This window comes from Arachis hypogaea, chromosome 6 (assembly GCF_003086295.3).
Source record: "Arachis hypogaea cultivar Tifrunner chromosome 6, arahy.Tifrunner.gnm2.J5K5, whole genome shotgun sequence".
Lineage (NCBI taxonomy): Eukaryota > Viridiplantae > Streptophyta > Magnoliopsida > Fabales > Fabaceae > Arachis > Arachis hypogaea.
In genome coordinates, this window is record NC_092041.1 from 118,145,035 (window position 1) to 118,162,175 (window position 17,141).

Consider the following 17,141-nt stretch of genomic DNA (forward strand, 5'->3'; position numbering starts at 1 on the left):
AACAATAATATTATCAATTTTTATATGATTAATTATATTTATATATTTGATTTAAAAAAAATAACGGTATAAAATTTTTAAATTAAAAAATTAATAATTTAAAATTTTAAATGCATCTAAAATATGTGCAAAACTAATATAAATAAATATACTCGTATTATTGTATATATTTTTGATACACTGACCTTAATTTTTTGCAGAATATATCTTAAACACTCTATACTTATTTTTTTATTTTTTTTAAATATAACTGAATATATAGTACCTGTAATTTATAAAATTTGAAACAGTATATCCAAAATGTGTACCATCAATTTAAAATGATAATTTTATATTTTTTATTTATGTTAGAAATTTCAATAAATAATATATTTTATTAATTTAAATAAAAAATTCATGGTTTTAATTTGGATTATCGCGGGTTAGAAAAAATTTGGGGACAATGAAATTCAATCATTTTAAATGTATTATTTGTTGTTGTTGTTATTATTATTATTATGTTATTTCTCTATGATATTTTGGTTTTTACTTTCGACCTTGAAAGAATAATTTATTCACCAAAAACTAAGCATACATCTTTTTAATTCATATTCGCCAAAAAATAAAACATAAGCCCATGCCCAAAACAACAATAACCAAAAAATATAATCCAAATTAATAATTCGTTAATCCTATAATATTATCAGACCTCACAAGGTAATCAATTTATAAAAATTTCTGCTCTGACTGCTTTGTCTCAGAACTTGTCTCCTCCTATAAAATAACAACGATACGTGTTCTTTTTTTCTAATGCCAACTCTTTTCAACAGATGCTGAAAAACTTTTGTTTCAGCACCATAGTCGAATCCTTGCAAAAAAACTTCTTCCAAATGTGGTTTGGGTGTTTTGAAGCTGAGCCAACATTTCGAACAGAATTAACCAAGTTCCGTTCTTAATGATGGACTGTTGGACCATTGTTTTATATGAATACGAGACACAAGAGTAAAAAAACGAACTCAAAAACATTACACTGAGTATAGCAATTGGACATTGGCCATTAAATTAGAAAATAATATTTTTGTGGAACATAGTTATGTTTTTTATTTAATGTTTAATATTTTGTTTGGAAAATAACCTTTTGTGAGAATTTGATTTTGTTTTTATAGTTATTAGTTGCTAATTATTTTTTTCGGTAAACAGTAAAGACTTATTTAGCAAGCATTTATTTACATCATTTCAATATATTATATAGTATGACCTTTGTCTATATTGTTTCTATTTTTTTGGAAAAAAAATAAATAAATTATCCAATAGATATATTTCATTTATCAATAATTTCATCATATTACAAATATAAATACAATCACCGCTATTTTATTAGAAACAATTAATTCAACACTATATAATTGTTATGTGCTAAAATAGCTGTTCCTAAATGTTATTTAACATAAAAAAATATTGTTTATAAATCTTCACTTAATAATTTAATATTGATATTTTAAATTTAAGCAAGTTATTTTCACGTTAAAACTAGCAGCTCAACTCAACTGACCCTATCATGTCTGTTTGGTCACTTTTTATTATTTTAAAGAAATTAATATTTTTATTTTTAAAATTATAAATTTAACTCTACCTATGTTATACTTGCAGTACATAGCCGATTCTAAGTCCGGATAAAGGAGGAGGGTTGTGTTAGGCCTTCGATAACCAACATAAAAACTTAGTCGAATCTTCATGACATAAATCAAAGACGTTATTGTGCTAAAGCTAAGTCATTGTCTAGAAGCAACGCGCTGTATGGCTCAAGTACAGTGTCAAATGAGTAAGAGCCGCTGCATCGGTGTTCGGGTGTAATGTTAAATGAGTAACCGCGTTTTCGTGAACGGATGAGGATAAATAAGTTATTTCACAAAGAAACAGGTAAAGGTAAAGGTCGAAATGACAAAAAGTTGAGATTTTGGACATGGAATATAGGCGCTCTAACAAGAAAATCTATGGAGGTGATGGATATCATGACAAGGAGAAAGATTAATATCATGTACCTACAAGAAACAAAATGGGTCGACGCGAAGACTCCGTAGAGATTTTTTTTTGCTAGGCTCTTATGTCAACACACCCTCATTCACGTCACCACCTCCTCCATTTCCTATATGCAATCTGTTGCGAATTGAATTGATGATCTTGATAGAGCTCATTGCCTCACATGCGATCTTTAGATCTCTAAGAAAAGAGGATATACTTCCCGATTCTCGGAGGATACGTGTTGCGAATTAATTGCGTCTATACTTTTAATCGCAAAATTTGATTAGTATTGCAAGATGAAGTTAGTGTGCTATTCCTACGACCCTAGTTTCAAAAACTCTAGCCCCTTAGCGCTCCGGGACAAGAGTGGGGGACACCCTACGCACAAACCGACTCTACAAAATTAGAATTGAATAATTTTTTTGAATAAATTATTGTTTAACAAAAGCAATTATGGTGGTAATTTTTTAATAAGGCTATTTTTTAGAAAAATAAATAATTAATTTATAACTTGTTTAAAAATGATTAAAGATTAATTTATCTTTTATTTTATGAAAGATGAAAGGTCAAGAACTAATTATTATTTTAAAATGATTATAATATTATACAATGTCAAGAACTTAGAGAAAACAAAAAAAAAAGATTAGGGACTAATATATGTTGTAAAGAAAAATTTATTTATGTGGTTGTAGTTCAAACTTAGAACATTCGTAGTGGTAAAACAATTATACATTGTATATTTTACAAAAAACAAACAACTTAGTATAGTCGTAATTAATTATATTTTTTATTATTTATATTTATTAATCTAAATATAATTAAACATGCTTATAAATAAAAAATATTAAATATTTTTATTATTTACAATATACTTATTTTTATATGATTATACGATATTTATTAATATTATTTTTCGATAAACACATATAACATATACGATGTAATAAATAATATAAACTAATTAATAAGTCATTAAAACAAAAAAATATTTACTTTAATATAAAAATAAAACTAAGCAATCGTTATTATAAAAAAAATACTAGAATTTTATATACTTATTTAATAATAACTAGATTATAACTTATTAATTATAATTTGTTATCACTTGATTATTTTTAAAATATTAGTGAACATATATATTTTTTAATTTTTAAATTTACGCTTTAGACTATTTTATATTCTAAATTTACGTAGGACCGGTTCTGCCAGTTCAACTAGTTACTCATCTGTCGGATCAATAAACCAATAAACCATAGGTCTGACTGGTTCAAACACTTTTTCGATTTTGACAACTATGACACTGACACAACACATCTAAGCTGCAATTATACACTATTCAATTCAACATATCTTTACACTTTCCCTTTTTGGCGATACTGCATGAATTATGCTGTTATTGTTAATGCAGCAGTTCCTACTCAGTTTATACACAGTAAACGCTATCTTGGGTGAAGAACGTGATGGCTAGAGAGCGGAAGATCCATCAATCGAGTGACGAATATGGATATTGATTCAAAGGTTGTCTACTAGCTTCTCAACCTCTGAGCAACTATTTTCCAATTAGTTTAAACAAACAGCCGTTTTGTAACACCCTACCACACAGGGCCTTACGCTTAAGTCGTAAAGCAGAGGTGGCAAGGTATTACGACCTCTAAAAGAAAATGATATCTACATAGATATAGTTGGGTGAAATCATATTTAGGAGCCTTGAAGAACAAGCTAAACAAATTGATAAATAGAAAATCGTGACACACTCGCATGGATATTCGTAAAACGGACAGGTAAAATCGAAAGATAACTGAACACATATATATACATATCAGAGTTCCAAAACTCAGATAGCAAGCTCCAGACTCGACCTGCGAAGCTAAGGCCGACCAGAGTATATAATTATGTTTATATACAACCCAAAATAAAACTCAAACCACAAAATAAACCCCTGTATCTCCAAGTCGACCTCTAGGAGGGACAAAACACAAAATATACATGCGGAGATTCTATAAACATATATACATAGCCTAAAACAAAATATGACAGTCCAAAAGACAGTTCTTCGCTCGTAAAGAGGATACCCAAATGCTCAACGAGGTGTCTCTCGACCTGCATCTGAAAAAACAACAACATAGTATGGGATGAGAACCGGAGGTTCTCAGTATGGTAAAGGTGCCCGCATAGTTAATATAAAAGGTCTCGGGAAAGCCAGAGGCAATCCTAAAACTTCGACACTCAGAATCGTTCTTAAGGAAAATAAACTAAACCAAAAGTTAGGTAAGCTATCTAAGGTATTCTAATTCTGAATCTAACTTTAACCTAATAATTCACGTTCTGTCTCCTCTAATCCTCCGAATCATTGGTGGGATAATCCTCTCTCCTCACACCTTCGTCAAGAGGAATTTCCAAAAAAACATACACATACAATTCAAGCAAAGAAAACGCAGATAGAGAAGCATTTACAGCAAGTAGAACAAGTAGCAGATAAGCAGAATTTAACAGTTAAGCAAACTAAAGCAATGCACACCCAAACAAAGCAAACAAATGCATATGATGTATGCCTGTCCTATGGCTGATGAGTCTCATCTGTCGGTTATACAGCCAACCCGACAAGTCCTGGTAGTTAACCATTGGACGGTCCCTCTGTGCGCGCATCCCCAAGCTCAATAATATTCCATGGAGTCAAACTCCAAGCTCAAATATAATATTCCATGGAGTCACACTCCAAGCTCAATAGTATAGTATTCCATGGAGTTAAACTCCAAGCTCAATAATATTCAATATTCATATTTATATGCATGCCCATGGGGGAATCCGGGGAGTTAAAGTGCCCGGTCACATCTTGCGACAGAGGGTCAACAAATAGTCTCAAATATACAAGCCACATAATAATCTCTTTCCCTTTTAAAATATTACCTCAAATCAAACTCCAATTCTTAAAGAAATTTTGGCAATATCTCCTCTAAAACTGAAATTTCTGCCACCCTTCAAGGGTCCCAACTATCAAACCAAACACCCATCAGTCACTCAGATCATTTCCAGTAACAAATTATTTCATAATCAAACAAATACCAATATTAAATCTTTTTCCAAACCGACCAACTTCAACAGCAAATTATTAACAACAGCTGAACCACACATTCTATTCCATATACACAATCCATCAATTATACATTCAGTCCATTCCTATCTTAAGGTCTTCTAGCCTGAGTTTTCACGTGACATTAAATGTTAACTACGAGAAACCAAAACCATACCTTCTAGCCTGAGTTTTGAATCAAAATATTCAAAACTCTGGAGAAGCTTTCTGACCGAGCTATCGAAGAAGAAAACGTCCAGAATCGTCTATGCCTCCTAAAATTCCCGTTGGCCAAACCCAAAGAAAAGATGAACTATGTCACTGTCAACTTCCACTAATCAAAAATGGTGCCAACGTGTAGAAGAAGAGGTTACGAATACTCTTACCGGATTAGATTTTTGATTGGAGTTACGGATTACAAAAAAAATCAAAGCCGGAGGTTCAGAAGAATTATGTTCTCTCTTGGTCTTCTCTCTCCGTTTTCTTTCTGTTCTTTTCCTCTCGCATACGTTAATGATATATATATATATATATATGTATGATTAGTACGCCGCCTTAGCTTCCTTTATATTATATATACACTTTATGAAAGGGAATTGTAATAATAAATTATACTTATATAGAAGGAAGCTAAGAATGAATTATAATAGCATAATATTATATTACAAAGCTTAATATTATATGTATACGTATACATATCGATAATGATAAATTTTAGTGGATATATATATATATATATATATATATATATATATATATATATATAATGATTAAAGTATTAGGTTAAATAGTGAATAATAATAATAATAATACAGGAATGAACTTTAGTGAATAATAATAAGGTATATTATATATATATATATATATATATAAACGAAAGCATAGGTAATCAAAATAGGAAAGTCAGAAGATAATAATAATATTAATAATAATAATAATAATAATAATAATAATAATAATAATAATAATATGAATTTAATTAAATTAAAATTATTAGTTCGTTTTCTGATAATTGAATAATATATTTTTTTTAAATAAGGAGATTCTAATTTTATAAAATAAATTATAACTTATTTATATTTATATTTTTAAAATTGAGGGTCATTATACGTTTCACACCATTATAGAAGCACCATCACTCTCAGATTACGCTTCTAAGTTGATTACCGCAACATGACAATAAATACAGCCCCTTGCGAGCTATAGAGGGGCATCACATGTTTCAATACAATGACAAAAAAAAAAAAAACACCGTGTCTTTAGATATCAAGCATTCTGAAGTTTGACCCTGACTTGAGCGTCGTTGTCTTCTTCGCAGGTTTCACGCACTGGTCGAATTAACGAGAAACCCATAGCACGACACACAAGAAGCAGTCATTGTAGGAACCCTTTTTTTGATGTCAACGAGATATATTTTGGAGTCCAATTATAACCATAATAACAGAGATTATTAATGAAACTCATAATATTAATTAGAGAGTAACGTCAGTAAGTCTTCACCGAATAGAGACAGCTAAAAATACTTTTCAAATTTAGAAAAATTACAACATACATAAAAATCTTATGTGGTAATACAATAATAAATGATGGATTTAGATCCTCTAAATTTTGAAATTTACTTTAAAGTGTAAAGTATAAAGTGTAATCTTTCATTATTTATTTCATAAGTAGGGACTAAGAGAAAATATGAGAGAGAAATTATTCAAAGGTGAGAGATCACACTTTACCTTCTAGAATGAAAATTCAAAATTTAGAGAATCTAAATTTATAAATAATACCTTAATTTCTAAATATAATAAAACTTGTATTTTAACGAAGAATAACATAAAAAGTCAAACATTACCTAACATAAGATATAACAAAAATAAACATTAATAAATTTACAAAATTAATAAAAATATAGCTTAATTTCGTAAATATAAAATCTAAAAGGATAATTTTTCATATATCAAAATTAGTCATAGTCATAACAAGTTCTCGGTTTATCATTTTTTCATACTGCCTTCGAATTAAATACGATTTACAAAATAAACAAAAATAATAACATTTATCCATGACTATGTAAAATTTCATCTTCATTTTATCACATCCAGCAACAATGTGTTGATTTTTTTAGGTATAAAATGTATTAATTTTTAAATATACTTAATTTATGCTATTTTATTCTTTATTTTTTTACATGCTCATTATTATTTGTATCTAATTAAGTCTACATAAGTTTTTGTTGCAAAAATCACAAGAAGGAGAAGACATTTAAATCAAACCCAATCTTACTATTCTTGACATTTTTTTTCCTGTTCTAACAATCCTGAAACTCTCATTCCTTTTTTTTTGGGCACGTGAAACTCTAACTCCTTAAACCCACTAACAATGTATACATACTTGGTCCAACTTATTTTCTCCATAGTCCATTTCCTATACAATAACGGTTACGAAACCCACATCCAAGGCCCGTTACGGGCTTCCCTCCTTATGAGTTATGACCACTTAGCACGGCTCCAAGAACTCCCAGGCCCACAACGCCTGAAACACCTCTGTCGAGCTGCTCCTCTACAACTATCAACACACCACTTGTCATGACAACTTTTAACAACACAAAATCTCTTCAAATTTGTATAACATTACCTCTGTACGCTATAATTTTCCAAGAAGATAATGATAAAGAGAATAAGAGAAAGAGTTTGAAGAGAGAGAATTCACCAAAAGATTGAGTAGACAATAAGAAAATTTTTTACAACAGTTATGTCATTATAGCGACAGAATGACGTAGCCATAGCAAAGAATTCTATTATTATATCTGTTCGATTTTTTATTAAATTCTCTCTTTTTAAGTGCTCTCTGTCTCACTCTCTTTGTCAATATCTTCTTTTAGAATTTTAATTTTTCTGAGTTACTTTTAATTTTTCTAAAACAATAGTGAAACAAAAAAAAAACCACATTTTTTCACTTCAAAAATTGATAAAAAAAATTGGATTTTGTGCTTTTGGGAGTGAGATTTCCTATAATTAATATTAGGTTTGTGTACAGTTTGTAATAGGCAGTCAATATAAAAAACAAATATCATAGCATATCAACGATAGTGTTTTATTTTTTATATATATATTTATTTTGATCCTTATATATAATAGGGCAACTAACTCAGTATCGGTTTATGTATAGAAAAATTATCTATAAATAATAATAATAATAAATACCTTTTAATAAAATTTTAATTTACAATAATTTTGATGACAATATCAAAAAAAATTATTGTATAATTAGTATTTAGTATTTTATTATGTATGATATGGTAGGTACAAATAAAAAATAAATATAAAATGTTAGTCATGTATGTTTTATTGCTATTTTTTATTTGCTACTCCTACTAGAATTTTCTTTTCTTGTAATGAGATCTAGAACTTGTTGTACTATCCAAAAAAAAAAAAAAATTAACAAATCATATAAAAATAAAATCACATGCGAAGAAAATAGAATTAAAACTTATATTTCATACCACACATAATGTTAAATACAAATTTAATAATAAAAATAGAGTGGTAAAATATATATAAAAAAAATCCTATGATAGTAGCACAATGGTCTCCTTTATAAATAGTTTTATTTTGATGTAAACTTTTATTTTGATATAAAAAATAGTATAAATTTTTTAAATGGTTTTATTTTGATATAGCAATCAAACCAATATTCCTTTATTTTTTATTTTTTATATTAAGTTGTAAAAAAATGTAATACTTGAGAAAATAAAATATCTTAATTCTTTAATTTGAAACTTATTTAAGATCAAGTTAAACATATAATTATCGTAAAAATTGTGATTAAGTTAAATATTTTTACTTTATATTATACACTATATACTACCAGGGTATATAAAACGAATTCTTAATTATAATTTAAATAAGATAATTAATTTTAAAATATAATTTTATTGTTCTCTCTCCTTGATGTAATATAATAATTATATTTCAGATATAAATTAATTGTATTTTGTTATATCTAAAAAACTATCTGCTAGCTAACATGCACCCAAGATATGAATACATTTTATGAAAAAGAAAATAACATAGAAAATTATTAGAACAAAAATATGAAGATCATTAATACTTTGTCTTTGTTACATACTATTCTGTACGTAATTAAATACTATATCATCTTCTAATGTAGTCCTCAATGAGTTAAAGTAGAGTTGCATGCTTGGACATACCAAATTATATATATATATATATATATATATATATATATATATATATATATATAGGGCTATTATAGGTTGATTTGTTTCTTGTAAAGGTTGGTCTATTATAGGTTGATTTGTTTCTTGTAAAGGTTGGGGATTACCATCAATTCTTTGAACATTAAAAATATGTATTCTTGATTCTATCTCTAAAAGTTGTCTCATGCTTTGTACATGTAAGTAATGCATTCTTCTAACATAATGAATGCGTTTATTCTTAATAGTTTGTCTAGCGGTTTTTACTGATTTTCTGGTTTTAATTTGTTGTAGAAGCTTTTTAGTTCTGATTATTTTCTTGTCCATCTTTTTTATTTCTACTTTTAATTCCGAAGATTCAGTTATTAGTTCTCTTATTTTTCTATCTATTGCTATTACTCTTGTTTTCATATTTCTTCTAACTAATTTTAAAGATCTAAGCCTTTTATAAAACTCTTTCATGGTATAAGAATAATAGCTAAGAAAATAAATAAAAGAAAGATAGTAAGCTTACAAAGATGAACTTGTACTTTTATTGCTTGCAGAGTTGATACACTTCTTGAAGATGATTACAAATACTGGGAGAATTTATAAAGTAAGAAGATATAAGAGTAGAGAGATTTCTTGAGTATTCAAGTTTTTGATATCCCTGAATGAGTGAGGCCTTTGGTATTTATAGACCCCAAATGATGACTATTTGAGTACTGTTTGCCGACAGTACTGTTTGCTTTTACTGTTTGCCGACATTCACTGTTTGCTTTTACTGTTTGCCGACATTCACTGTTTGCTTTTACTTTTTACTTTTACTTTTTTACTTTTTACTTTTTACTCTCTTTTTTTTTTTGAGCTTACAAAGATCATTTTTCTTTATGATTGGGCTTTTACATTTATTGCATATATAATACTTTTTACATCTCAAATGGGTCTTGAGAGTCTTGATAATAATGAGCTGGGCTGGATTGCACCTCTTCGTCTTCTCCAAGAGGTACTGTTTGTATTGCTTGCAGGGAGCTCTGGATATCTTCTTCTGAGGTTGCTGCTGCTAGTGCTGCCATAATTTGTCGCTTCTGTGCTAAGAATTGGGTCTCTTTTTTATATGCTATTTGCTCATTGTTGGTGCTTGAAGCTGTTATTGCCGGACGCTTTTGTGATGTTGTTAACCATTGATCAATAGCTCTTTTACTTAGCAGATTTATATCATATTTGTTCCACCACTTAATTTTTATTATTCTTACTAAATATTGTATGCTTGCACATTCCTCATATGCTGCTGAATCATATTCCCAAGTCATAATCCAGCTTATTCCCATAGCTGCTATAAATGAAATGAATTTGTATTCTTGTAGAAATGATGACTTGCTTTTGAAGTATTCATACGCCATACTGGCTTCTTTCGGGAAGAAGGCTTCTATTGGTCCAAAATTCTGGAACCATGATTGGAACCATTTGGGAAATTGTAATGATATCCCCTTCCTGAACCATATGAACCAAGAATGGGGACTTGGTGATAGGAATAAAATATGGTTCCATGCTTCTTGGTAATCATAATAGGTATAGTTTTGAGGTTCAAACTTCAAAGAGAAGTTTTTAGACTGATATGGGGGTAATTCCCATTCTTTTAGAGATAATATTTTCATGATTTTTATTTTTGAATAAATAGGTTGTTTGGTATTGGAGTCTCTATAATGTGTTAATTCAATAGATCCAGTGTCTACTAATATGAACTCATAGAATTTCTGGGTTTTTTGTGGGTTAATAGGAATGTAATGGAAAGTGTTTGGGAAAATAGTCTTGTATAGAGTTTTTCTGTCTTTTTTGAACCACTCTTTTTCAATGGTTAATATTTTAATAGGATTGGGCTTTTCATAGTAAGGAAACTGTTCTTTCAAAGGTTGAGTGTTGTAGAGATCTGATGGTTGTAATAATGTGAATTTATTATTAGTAGTAATTGAAGGGCTCTTAGAAGGTAATGATGATGATGATGATGCTTTTACAACCTGTGACATTGTCATAGGTCTTAATGATAATGGTTTTGCTGGTACAAGGATAATAGGTAATTTTGTTTCTTTTACTTGGTCAAAAGGTTGACCATAATCTTCACTGGAGGCTGGTTTTTGCTCCATTCTTTCCCTGCAAAAATTCTCTAGTAAGAAAGTCAGGGAGTGAATTTAGTTCTCCTTTTATATGTTCAATAGTAAAATCGAAGCATGATAAAATAGCTTGCCATCTTGCGAATATTTGTTTTGAAACCAAATTTTTTACATCATTTTCTAAAACATTTGGGGCTGCTTTACAATCAGTTCTTATTAAGAAGTTTTATTAAATAAATCTTCTTGAAATTTTGAAACACATAATACTATGGCAAGTATTTCTTTTTTAACTGTGGGGTAGTTCTTTTGAGCTTGGTTCCAAATTCCTGAATGATATTTTACTATTTGTTCTTTTGAGCTATTAGGAGGTATTTGTTTAAGAATTCCTCCGTATCCTAATTCTGATGCATCTGTTTCTACAATTAGTTTGGCCGAGGGGTCTAGTATACTTATGCAAGGTATTTCTTTTACTGCATTTTTTATTTTTATTATTATAGAAGTCATTTCTTTTGTCCATGGAGGTGGGTTTTTTCTTAACCTCTTATAAAGAGGTTCGCACGTAACTCTTATACCAGGTAGGAATTCTGCTACATAATTTAAACATCCCAAAAATCTTTGTAATTGTTTTTTGTCAGTTATTTCATTTGGAAACTTATCTGCAAATTCAATAGCTCTTTTAATAGGTACTATGGTTCCTTGATAAATTTCATATCCTAAGAACCTTACTTTAGTTGTAAAAATTTTCATTTTCTTTTCTGATAAAACTAATCCCTGCTCTTTTATAATTTCTATAAATTTTTCTAGATGATATATATGCTGCTTTATTCTTTTTGAGTATACTAATACGTCATCAAGATATACTATAATAAATTCTATATGTGGGTAAAATATATTATTCATTATTTCTTGAAACTCGCTTGGAGCATTTTTTAATCCTTGAGGCATTACATTCCATTCATAATGTCCAAAAGGTACTACAAAGGCTGTTTTATATCTATCTTCCTCTTTTACTGCAATTTGATAATATCCTGATTTTAAATCAAATTTTGAAAAGATATTTGCTTTATTTAATCTTTTAATTAAATCACTTTTATTTGGTAAAGGATACCTAATCCATTTTAATACCTTGTTTAGAGGTTTATAATTGATAACTAATCTTGGAGCACCTCTTTCTATTTCAGATGCTTTCATCACATAGAAGCCTGTACAGCTCCAGGGTGATTTTGAAGGCCTTATTAGTCCTTTATCTAGATATTCTTGTATTTCTTTTTTACAATATTCTAGATACTCTTTGTTCATATGTATCGGTTTTGCCTTTGTTGGTATATCTTTTTCATTAAACCCATCTTCATATGGTAAAGATATTTCATGTAATTTTCTATGTTGAAAAGCTGTGGGATTTAAACTACATAATTCTTTTTTAATTTTTTCTTCAATTGCTTTTATTTTATCTTGTATTTCTGGAGTTTGTAATTGTTCTTCTATTCTTTTATGTGTAACTTCTTGGTTTAAGTAGTTAATTTGTCTTGTCTTTCTTTCTATGATATTAACTTGACGTGGTAAGTGTTGTAAAATTTTCTCTAGACTCAAACAATTAATTTGTTTTACTTCTGTTTCCATTACACTAACCTGTGTAGATAGGTGTTGTAACATATTGAGTTCATGCTGTTTTGGTCTTGTGAGAAATTCAAAATGGACAGGATGATTAGGGATTCTTGTACAAGTTATTCCGTCGATGTTGACATTAAAGGGATATAATAATAAAGTAAAAGGATTTCCTAATATAACTTGATGAGATATATTCCTTGCTAAAAAGAATGTAGTGGCGAAGCATACCCTATTTTTACAAATTTTTGCTTTGGATAACTTATAGTCTATAGTCATTTTGTCATTTTCTGCCATTAAGACTCTTTCTGTAGTTTTCTCATAATATTTTGTGGGTATTAATCCTTCTTGTATACAATTAACATCAGCTCCTGAATCTACCATAGCTATTAAATCAAATTTTTCTTCTCCTACTATTAAAGTTATCGTAGTGAACTATTTTTGACTTACTAATAATGTTAATATATTTATATAATTTTCTGTACCTAGGTTAATATAATTCTCGGGGATTGTTATATTACTAGTCCCTTCATTATTTTGCAAAGATTGTTCTTGGATTTTTATTATGTTTTCTCCTTCTATTTTTAGTAATCTGTAGTCCATATTAATGTTTTGTTGTTTTAATTCTGAAACTTCTCTTTTTAACTTTTTTATCTCTTCTTTGAGAGAATTAAGGGAAACTTCTTCTTGTAGATTTTTAAAACGATTATAAATTTCTTTTATTTCTATTGGTCTTATTTCTTGCTTACTTTCTTCTTCTTTTTTAACTAATTCAGCTAATTGTCTTATAAACTCATCCCTTAATGGTGTATCTTCTAACTTGTCAATTATTTTGACTAGTGTAGAAGTTTGTTCTTTAGTTAAAACATTTACAGTTTTTTCACAGTTTCTACAGTTACATAATCCTATTCCTAAACAATTATTATTATCCTGTTCCTCTTTCCCACTATTTCCTCCTGAGCTCTCTTCTTCTGACATAAAGTCTAATTGTTGTATAAAATAATCTTCAGTTTCAGAAGAATCCTCATAACTTGATTCTTCTTCTGATTCTGAATTGATTAGTATGGCTGTTAAAGCATGTTTAATTTCTTTATTTTCTATTTTATTTATTTTTTGTTCTGTCGTACATTTATTAGCATAATGTCCTTGTTTTTTACACTTCCAACATGTTACTTGTTTTTTCTTATTAGGAAATTTAGGTTTTCCTTTAGGAGTCCTATAGAATTTTTTATGATATTTCTGTTCATAATAAAGGGGTTTGTCTATATTATATTTAGGTTTTTTATAAAATTTTTTCTTTTTAACTTTATGCTGCCCACTAGGTGCTTTTTCAGGAGTTATTCCATATTGATAACAAAAAGTGCCAAGCTCTCTTTTACCCGTGATACTTTCTTGTTTTATTTTCTGTTGTATCTTGGTATCTGTGCATACTTCTATACCTGTTTGTACTATTATATTATGCAATTGTCCAAAAGTTAATGAATTATAGGGAATCTGGGTCCCAAACTGTGTTTGTAGTTTTTGTAATACTTTTTCAGAGAATAATTTTGGTAAGGCTGCTACGAATCTTTCTTTCCAGAAAGGCGCATGTGCATCATCTCTTATCATAACTTTTGACATAAAAACATCTTTATACCATCTATAATCAGACATGGTTGGACATCTTAAATTCATTAATTGAGTATGTATCCTATCTTTAAAAATACTGGGATCTCCTACAAAATTTTTAATAATAGTGTATATTAATGTGGATGTAGCGTCTGATGACTGATCTTCTTGTTTAATACTATTAATAATTAATTCTTTTTCTTGGATACTGAGAAAATTATCCCACCAACCCTTTAATTGTCCTGTAAATCCTTGAGTTATCATAATTGCTGCTTCTTTATCAGAGGCTTTTCTCATCTTATAGGCAGTTGCAGCCATAGTCATATTACACATTTGATCTAAAATGGCTTGTTCACTTAATCCATCTATATTCCATTCTACTAAGTCTGAGCCTGAAAAACTATTTTGTACTAATTGTGTTCGCTCTTCTAGGCCTACATCTACTGGTGATGGTCTAGGATAATAATTTCTGGTTTTAGGATAATCTCTTTTATAAGATATTTTATTTAATTTTAATTCTTCTTCCTTTTGTAATGTATTAATTGTTAATTTTCCTAGACTAATACTTCTAAGTTTTTCTTTTAGTTCTTCAACTTCTGTTTCTACTTTAGATTTTAAGCTAATATTATCTAAACTTTGTAATTTATATATAGGTTTTTCTATGGGTTTTTCTACCTTAATAACTTTTTCCATATTTTCCATTCTTCCTAATTGATTTTTCATTATATCTAACATGGTATTAGTAAAGTTTAATTGTTGATGTAGTTTCTTAATATCTCTTTTCTCTATGTTTTCTTCTGCATTACTATCTTTATAAGGTGTTGCTTCAACTTCTAAGTCTTTTCCAATTGGTATTTTAATAGTTTCTTTAGGAGGGTATTCGGATTCTATTACTGATCCTGAGCTTGTTTTCCAAACAACAGTTGGTTTTGTTAAAGGACATAATTTCTTATCGGGTTTGGAGTAATAATTAACGTACCAGTCAAAGAAGTATAAGCTAATTCTATTTTCTTTCATAAAATCATAAAATAGTTCTCTTAGTCTAATAACTTCATTTTCTGAATGGTTGGTAAAATACCAATCTCTTAGTGGTTTATTATAATCAGCATTAAAATCTTGTCTTATCCATTCTTTATCAATCTCAAATGGCTCTTCCTTTATAATTACTGATAAAACTTGTGATTCTCTTGGATCAAATTATGACGGTGATTTATATACAGCAGTGGCAATATGTGGCCTTCTGTTGTCAATTCCTACGATATCATCGATATTTCCTATTGATGAATTATCTATAGAATTTCTATGGCTAATAGTTTCAACATTATCAGGAATTCTTAATGAGTGGGATCTATTCATCCTGATTCTAATATCAGGACCTTCTCTTATTATTTCTCTTATCCTCGTATTTTGTATTTGTGGTTCTTCAATACCATCAGGTATTACCCATTCTTCAGGCATTCTGCTTTTTAATTCTTCATGTCTTAACCTTCTAGGGGTTTGTATATTAGATCTCTTTAGGTTTGCATGCATAATTATCGTTTCTTCTTTTGAAGATTGTCTTAATGCTTTAAAGTCATAATTAACCTTAGTAATCTTATAATATATTCTATAGATTATTTCGAATGGATCATATTTCTCATTTATAATTGTCTCATCAGATCTTACTTGTAATTTTAATGCTTGCCAGGTGTATTCATTTTTTAAATTCATAGCATAATTTGGGTAACAATTAAAGAAAACTGGTCCATCATGACAGTTACTTTCTAATATTCCTATTAATGAGTCACTAAAATTTTGGAATCTGGTATCTCTTAAAGTTAATAATATATTTTACCCACATATAGAATTTACTATAGTATATCTTGATGACGTATTAGTATACTCAAAAAGAATAAAGCAGCATATATATCATCTAGAAAAATTTATAGAAATTATAAAAGAGCAGGGATTAGTTTTATCAGAAAAGAAAATGAAAATTTTTACAACTAAAGTAAGGTTCTTAGGATATGAAATTTATCAAGGAACCATAGTACCTATTAAAAGAGCTATTGAATTTGCAGATAAGTTTCCAAATGAAATAACTGACAAAAAACAATTACAAAGATTTTTGGGATGTTTAAATTATGTAGCAGAATTCCTACCTGGTATAAGAGTTACGTGCGAACCTCTTTATAAGAGGTTAAGAAAAAACCCACCTCCATGGACAAAAGAAATGACTTCTATAATAATAAAAATAAAAAATGCAGTAAAAGAAATACCTTGCATAAGTATACTAGACCCCTCGGCCAAACTAATTGTAGAAACAGATGCATCAGAATTAGGATATGGAGGAATTCTTAAACAAATACCTCCTAATAGCTCAAAAGAACAAATAGTAAAATATCATTCAGGAATTTGGAACCAAGCTCAAAAGAACTACCCCACAGTTAAAAAAGAAATACTTGCCATAGTATTATGTGTTTCAAAATTTCAAGAAGATTTATTTAATAAAACCTTCTTAATAAGAACTGATTGTAAAGCAGCCCCAAATGTTTTAGAAAATGATGTAAAAAATTTGGTT

General features: G+C 28.7%; 1 long non-coding RNA gene across 1 annotated transcript; it reads right to left on the bottom strand.

Annotated features, from left to right (window-relative positions):
• Window positions 1-3,792: 3,792 nt before the first annotated feature.
• LOC140173391 (uncharacterized) lies at window positions 3,793-5,569 on the bottom strand. The gene is made up of 3 exons (XR_011862030.1): window positions 5,458-5,569; window positions 5,250-5,346; window positions 3,793-4,107 (listed from the first exon to the last, which is right to left on the bottom strand). It is a non-coding gene; the product is annotated as an uncharacterized lncRNA (long non-coding RNA).
• Window positions 5,570-17,141: the final 11,572 nt, after the last annotated feature.